We start from the raw sequence: 7,612 nt of genomic DNA on the forward strand, positions 1-7,612 counted from the left end.
GGCGCTGCGCCGGCGACTTACCCGCGCGAGGCACGCACTGCGTGCGGCCAGGATGCGGAGTTGGATCGGCGCTGGTTGGGAACCCTCGGGGAACGAAGGCGGACGGCGGCCAGCCGGCGCCGACGAACCCGTCGGGGAGGGGGCTGGTGGCAGGCGCGATCGGCACTATTGCTGACTGCCGGGAGGGAAGCTGCGCCCCGGCCGAGTCAGACTCAGCCGTTGCGGCCCCCCCGAGCCCGCAGCGCGTAGCGCGGAAGCCATACGCCCCCCCGATGCGGAGCGACAGACGCCCCCGCGACCGCGGTTGGTCGGGAAGGCTTTTCGGATAGAGGTCGGACGGTGTGTGTGTGGACGGCTTCCCGTGGTGCCGCCGCTATCAAGCCGGAGGGTTTGAGAAACGACATTCGCGGAAGGACCGGCGCGGCCGGCGGACGCTCGCACGCGCGGCGCCCGACACTCAGCCGCTCGCTCGGCCTCCGTGGATCGTGGCTAGGTGGGATGGATGCCAAACCGGGTCGTCTCGGTCTCGCCGCAGTACGGTCGCGCCGGGGCCTGCGGGGCGGCGCGGGGAGCGCACGCTCACGCGGCGGCCGGGGCGCTAGAGTGCGACCCGCAGTGGGTAGGAACCGTCCACCCGACGTCGGACGAGCCGAGGCCGATGGAGGCCCTACCAAGGCGGGTCATGAGTGCCAGTCGGTCAGTTGGGTGAGGGGGTACTCGGAGGCCCGCCGGGAGCAGACGGGCGACCGGGGATGGGGGGCGTACGCGGGCGGGCGCCGGGAGAAGACGGCCCGTCCGGGGTCGAATCTCGGCCTGTGTTTTCGGAGCCGGCCGGGCATCACGCTCCCTCCTTGGATGGACAACATTCGTAGTTGACACTTTGTGTCATTTTATCCGAGCGGGCGGGCGCCTCGAGAGGCGGACCGTCCGGGGCGACTCTCGGCCTGTGTTTTCGGAGCCGGCCGGGCCTCACGCTCCCTCCTTGGATGGACAACATTCGTAGTTGACACTTTGTGTCATTTTATCCGAGCGGGCGGGCGCCGCGAGGCGGACCGTCCGGGGCGACTCTCGGCCTGTGTTTTCGGAGCCGGCCGGGCCTCACGCTCCCTCCTTGGATGGACAACATTCGTAGTTGACACTTTGTGTCATTTTATCCGAGCGGGCGGGCGCCGCGAGGCGGACCGTCCGGGGCGACTCTCGGCCTGTGTTTTCGGAGCCGGCCGGGCATCACGCTCCCTCCTTGGATGGACAACATTCGTAGTTGACACTTTGTGTCATTTTATCCGAGCGGGCGGGCGCCTCGAGAGGCGGACCGTCCGGGGCGACTCTCGGCCTGTGTTTTCGGAGCCGGCCGGGCCTCACGCTCCCTCCTTGGATGGACAACATTCGTAGTTGACACTTTGTGTCATTTTATCCGAGCGGGCGGGCGCCGCGAGGCGGACCGTCCGGGGCGACTCTCGGCCTGTGTTTTCGGAGCCGGCCGGGCATCACGCTCCCTCCTTGGATGGACAACATTCGTAGTTGACACTTTGTGTCATTTTATCCGAGCGGGCGGGCGCCTCGAGAGGCGGACCGTCCGGGGCGACTCTCGGCCTGTGTTTTCGGAGCCGGCCGGGCCTCACGCTCCCTCCTTGGATGGACAACATTCGTAGTTGACACTTTGTGTCATTTTATCCGAGCAGACGGGCGCCGCGAGGCGGACCGTCCGGGGCGACTCTCGGCCTGTGTTTAAGGAGCCGGCCGGGCATCACGCTCCTTCCTTGGATGGACAACATTCGTAGTTGACACTTTGTGTCATTTTATCCGAGCGGGCGGGCGCCGCGAGGCGGACCGTCCGGGGCGACTCTCGGCCTGTGTTTAAGGAGCCGGCCGGGCATCACGCTCCTTCCTTGGATGGACAACATTCGCAGTTGACACTTTGTGTCATTTTATCCGAGCAGACGGGCGCCGCGAGGCGGACCGTCCGGGGCGACTCTCGGCCTGTGTTTAAGGAGCCGGCCGGGCATCACGCTCCTTCCTTGGATGGACAACATTCGCAGTTGACACTTTGTGTCATTTTATCCGAGCAGACGGGCGCCGCGAGGCGGACCGTCCGGGGCGACTCTCGGCCTGTGTTTAAGGAGCCGGCCGGGCCTCAAGCTCCCTCCTTGGATGGACAACATTCGTAGTTGACACTTTGTGTCATTTTATCCGAGCGGGCGGGCGCCGCGAGGCGGACCGTCCGGGGCGACTCTCGGCCTGTGTTTAAGGAGCCGGCCGGGCATCACGCTCCTTCCTTGGATGGACAACATTCGCAGTTGACACTTTGTGTCATTTTATCCGAGCAGACGGGCGCCGCGAGGCGGACCGTCCGGGGCGACTCTCGGCCTGTGTTTTCGGAGCCGGCCGGGCATCACGCTCCCTCCTTGGATGGACAACATTCGTAGTTGACACTTTGTGTCATTTTATCCGAGCAGACGGGCGCCGCGAGGCGGACCGTCCGGGGCGACTCTCGGCCTGTGTTTAAGGAGCCGGCCGGGCATCACGCTCCTTCCTTGGATGGACAACATTCGCAGTTGACACTTTGTGTCATTTTATCCGAGCAGACGGGCGCCGCGAGGCGGACCGTCCGGGGCGACTCTCGGCCTGTGTTTTCGGAGCCGGCCGGGCATCACGCTCCCTCCTTGGATGGACAACATTCGTAGTTGACACTTTGTGTCATTTTATCCGAGCAGACGGGCGCCGCGAGGCGACCGTCCGGGGCGACTCTCGGCCTGTGTTTAAGGAGCCGGCCGGGCATCACGCTCCTTCCTTGGATGGACAACATTCGTAGTTGACACTTTGTGTCATTTTATCCGAGCGGGCGGGCGCCGCGAGGCGGACCGTCCGGGGCGACTCTCGGCCTGTGTTTAAGGAGCCGGCCGGGCATCACGCTCCTTCCTTGGATGGACAACATTCGCAGTTGACACTTTGTGTCATTTTATCCGAGCAGACGGGCGCCGCGAGGCGGACCGTCCGGGGCGACTCTCGGCCTGTGTTTTCGGAGCCGGCCGGGCATCACGCTCCCTCCTTGGATGGACAACATTCGTAGTTGACACTTTGTGTCATTTTATCCGAGCAGACGGGCGCCGCGAGGCGGACCGTCCGGGGCGACTCTCGGCCTGTGTTTAAGGAGCCGGCCGGGCATCACGCTCCTTCCTTGGATGGACAACATTCGCAGTTGACACTTTGTGTCATTTTGTTCGGCCTGTGTTTAAGGAGGCGGCCGTCCTCCACTCGGTCCGTGTTTAAGGAGCGACACTCGCGCTCCGGTTCGGCCTGTATTTAGGGAGGCGGCCGTCCTCCGCTTGGTCTGTGTTAAGGGCGACACTCGGTCCATGTTTGAGGAGCCTGGCCCTGACGCTCCTCTCCGGCCTGTGTTTAAGGAGGCGGCCGTCCTCCCCTTGGTCTGTGTTAAGGGCGACACTCGGTCCATGTTTGAGGAGCCTGGCCCTGACGCTCCTCTCCGGCCTGTGTTTAAGGAGGCGGCCGTCCTCCCCTTGGTCTGTGTTAAGGGCGACACTCGGTCCATGTTTGAGGAGCCTGGCCCTGACGCTCCTCTCCGGCCTGTGTTTAGGGAGGCGGCCGTCCTCCCCTTGGTCTGTGTTAAGGGCGACACTCTGTCCATGTTTGAGGAGCCTGGCCCTGACGCTCCTCTCCGGCCTGTGTTTAAGGAGGCGGCCGTCCTCCCCTTGGTCTGTGTTAAGGGCGACACTCGGTCCATGTTTGAGGAGCCTGGCCCTGACGCTCCTCTCCGGCCTGTGTTTAAGGAGGCGGCCGTCCTCCCCTTGGTCTGTGTTAAGGGCGACACTCGGTCCATGTTTGAGGAGCCTGGCCCTGACGCTCCTCTCCGGCCTGTGTTTAAGGAGGCGGCCGTCCTCCCCTTGGTCTGTGTTAAGGGCGACACTCGGTCCATGTTTGAGGAGCCTGGCCCTGACGCTCCTCTCCGGCCTGTGTTTAAGGAGGCGGCCGTCCTCCCCTTGGTCTGTGTTAAGGGCGACACTCGGTCCATGTTTGAGGAGCCTGGCCCTGACGCTCCTCTCCGGCCTGTGTTTAAGGAGGCGGCCGTCCTCCCCTTGGTCTGTGTTAAGGGCGACACTCGGTCCATGTTTGAGGAGCCTGGCCCTGACGCTCCTCTCCGGCCTGTGTTTAAGGAGGCGGCCGTCCTCCCCTTGGTCTGTGTTAAGGGCGACACTCGGTCCATGTTTGAGGAGCCTGGCCCTGACGCTCCTCTCCGGCCTGTGTTTAAGGAGGCGGCCGTCCTCCCCTTGGTCTGTGTTAAGGGCGACACTCGGTCCATGTTTGAGGAGCCTGGCCCTGACGCTCCTCTCCGGCCTGTGTTTAAGGAGGCGGCCGTCCTCCACTTCCTTCCATGCACCACCACATTCGCAGTTGACACTTTGCCATTTTTTCAGAGAGGTGACACTTAGTCGTTTTTTCGAAAGTTGACACTTAGTCGTTTTTTCGAAAGTTGACACTTTGCCGTTTTTTCAGAGAGGTGACACTTAGCCGTTTTTTCGAAAGTTGACACTTAGCCGTTTTTTCGAAAGTTGACACTTAGCCGTTTTTTCGAAAGTTGACACTTAGTCACTTTTTCGCCACAGTGACACCTCCAGCGCGTGCCACGGCGCTTTTCAGGTCTTCTATCCGACCTTGTGCTGTCGAGGACGGCGTGTCCGACGCCGTGGGGAGACCAGCACCATCTCCTCCATATTCGTAAACGGGGTGCTTTGGAAAACGGGGGGAAAGTCGATGAGTACACTGACTACTGGGACCATTTCATTGTACTCTGGCGCACCTGAAGACCAAAAAAGGTACTGCACCTTAGCCCGGGTACCTCACCCCCTGGTACCTCGAGGAGAACTTAGAAAAATTTCGACAAATTTTTGGTGAGCTCCAGGGAGAGAGGCTGATTTTTCGCTTTTTGAGGCCGACCGCCGAACCGGCGCGGGGCGGACTCACAAGCCCCGCAGAGCCGTGGGCACTTAGTCGTTTTTTCAGAGAGGCGACACTTAGTCGTTTTTTCAGAGGCGACACTTAGTCGTTTTTTCGAAAGTTGACACTTAGCCGTTTTTTCGAAAGTCGACACTTAGCCGTTTTTTTGGAAAGTTGACACTTAGTCGTTTTTTCGAAAGTTGACACTTAGTCGTTTTTTCGCCACAATTGGCTCTGAGCTCCAGGGGGAGAGCCTGGTTTTGCCTTATTTCAGGCCGGCTGGGGAACCGGCGCGGGTCGGATGCACGAGCCCGGCAGAGCCGTGGGCACTTAGAAAATTTTCGCCGATTAAGCTGGGACCTCCAGGCGGAGACCGGCATTCCTCGTCCTCGGGGTTCGACCCAGGAACCGGCGCTGGGCAGACGCCGTAGCCACGCAGAGCCGTGGGCACTTAGAAAATATTCGCCAAGTTGGCTCTGAGCTCCAGGCGGAGAGGCTGGTTTTGCCTTATATCAGGCCGGCTGGGGAACCGGCGCGGGTCGGATGCACGAGCCCGCAGAGCCGTGGGCACTTTGCCATTTTCTCAGAGTCGACACTTAGTCGTTTTTTCAGAGAGGCGACACTCTGTCGTTTTTTCGAAAGTTGACACTTTGCCGTTTTTTCAGAGAGGCGACACTTAGCCGTTTTTTCAGAGATGTGACACTTAGCCGTTTTTTCAGAGATGTGACACTTAGCCGTTTTTTCAGAGATGTGACACTTTGCCGTTTTTTCGAAAGTTGACACTTAGCCGTTTTTTCGAAAGTCGACACTTAGCCGTTTTTTCAGAGATGTGACACTTTGCCGTTTTTTCGAAAGTTGACACTTAGCCGTTTTTTCGAAAGTTGACACTTAGTCGTTTTTTCACAGATGTGACACTTAGAAACTTTTTGCCAAGTTGGCTGTGAGCTCCAGGAGGAGACCGTTATTTTTCGTCATTCGAGGCCGACTGCGGAACCGGCGCTGGGCGGACGCCAAAGCTCGGCAGGGCCGTGGGCACTTAGAAACTTTTTGCCAAGTTGGCTGTGAGCTCCAGGAGGAGACCGTTATTTTTCGTCATTCGAGGCCGACTGCGGAACCGGCGCTGGGCGGACGCCAAAGCTCGGCAGGGCCGTGGGCACTTAGAAACTTTTTGCCAAGTTGGCTGTGAGCTCCAGGAGGAGACCGTCATTTTTCGTCATTCGAGGCCGACTGCGGCACCGGCGCTGAGCGGACGCCAAAGCTCGGCAGGGCCGTGGGCACTTAGAAACTTTTTGCCAAGTTGGCTGTGAGCTCCAGGAGGAGACCGTTATTTTTCGTCATTCGAGGCCGACTGCGGAACCGGCGCTGGGCGGACGCCAAAGCTCGGCAGGGCCGTGGGCACTTAGAAACTTTTTGCCAAGTTGGCTGTGAGCTCCAGGAGGAGACCGTCATTTTTCGTCATTCGAGGCCGACTGCGGAACCGGCGCTGGGCGGATGCCAAAGCTCGGCAGGGCCGTGGGCACTTAGAAACTTTTTGCCAAGTTGGCTGTGAGCTCCAGGAGGAGACCGTTATTTTTCGTCATTCGAGGCCGACTGCGGAACCGGCGCTGGGCGGACGCCAAAGCTCGGCAGGGCCGTGGGCACTTAGAAACTTTTTGCCAAGTTGGCTGTGAGCTCCAGGAGGAGACCGTTATTTTTCGTCATTCGAGGCCGACTGCGGAACCGGCGCTGGGCGGATGCCAAAGCTCGGCAGGGCCGTGGGCACTTAGAAACTTTTTGCCAAGTTGGCTGTGAGCTCCAGGAGGAGACCGTCATTTTTCGTCATTCGAGGCCGACTGCGGCACCGGCGCTGAGCGGACGCCAAAGCTCGGCAGGGCCGTGGGCACTTAGAAACTTTTTGCCAAGTTGGCTGTGAGCTCCAGGAGGAGACCGTTATTTTTCGTCATTCGAGGCCGACTGCGGAACCGGCGCTGGGCGGACGCCAAAGCTCGGCAGGGCCGTGGGCACTTAGAAACTTTTTGCCAAGTTGGCTGTGAGCTCCAGGAGGAGACCGTTATTTTTCGTCATTCGAGGCCGACTGCGGAACCGGCGCTGGGCGGACGCCAAAGCTCGGCAGGGCCGTGGGCACTTAGAAACTTTTTGCCAAGTTGGCTGTGAGCTCCAGGAGGAGACCGTCATTTTTCGTCATTCGAGGCCGACTGCGGAACCGGCGCTGAGCGGACGCCAAAGCTCGGCAGGGCCGTGGGCACTTAGAAACTTTTTGCCAAGTTGGCTGTGAGCTCCAGGAGGAGACCGTTATTTTTCGTCATTCGAGGCCGACTGCGGAACCGGCGCTGGGCGGACGCCAAAGCTCGGCAGGGCCGTGGGCACTTAGAAACTTTTTGCCAAGTTGGCTGTGAGCTCCAGGAGGAGACCGTTATTTTTCGTCATTCGAGGCCGACTGCGGAACCGGCGCTGGGCGGACGCCAAAGCTCGGCAGGGCCGTGGGCACTTAGAAACTTTTTGCCAAGTTGGCTGTGAGCTCCAGGAGGAGACCGTTATTTTTCGTCATTCGAGGCCGACTGCGGAACCGGCGCTGGGCGGACGCCAAAGCTCGGCAGGGCCGTGGGCACTTAGAAACTTTTTGCCAAGTTGGCTGTGAGCTCCAGGAGGAGACCGTCAT

The sequence above is a fragment of the Syngnathus leptorhynchus genome, unplaced genomic scaffold, assembly GCF_054491065.1.
Source record: "Syngnathus leptorhynchus isolate UIUO unplaced genomic scaffold, UIUO_Slep HiC_scaffold_108, whole genome shotgun sequence".
In the NCBI taxonomy this organism is placed as follows: Eukaryota; Metazoa; Chordata; class Actinopteri; order Syngnathiformes; family Syngnathidae; genus Syngnathus; species Syngnathus leptorhynchus.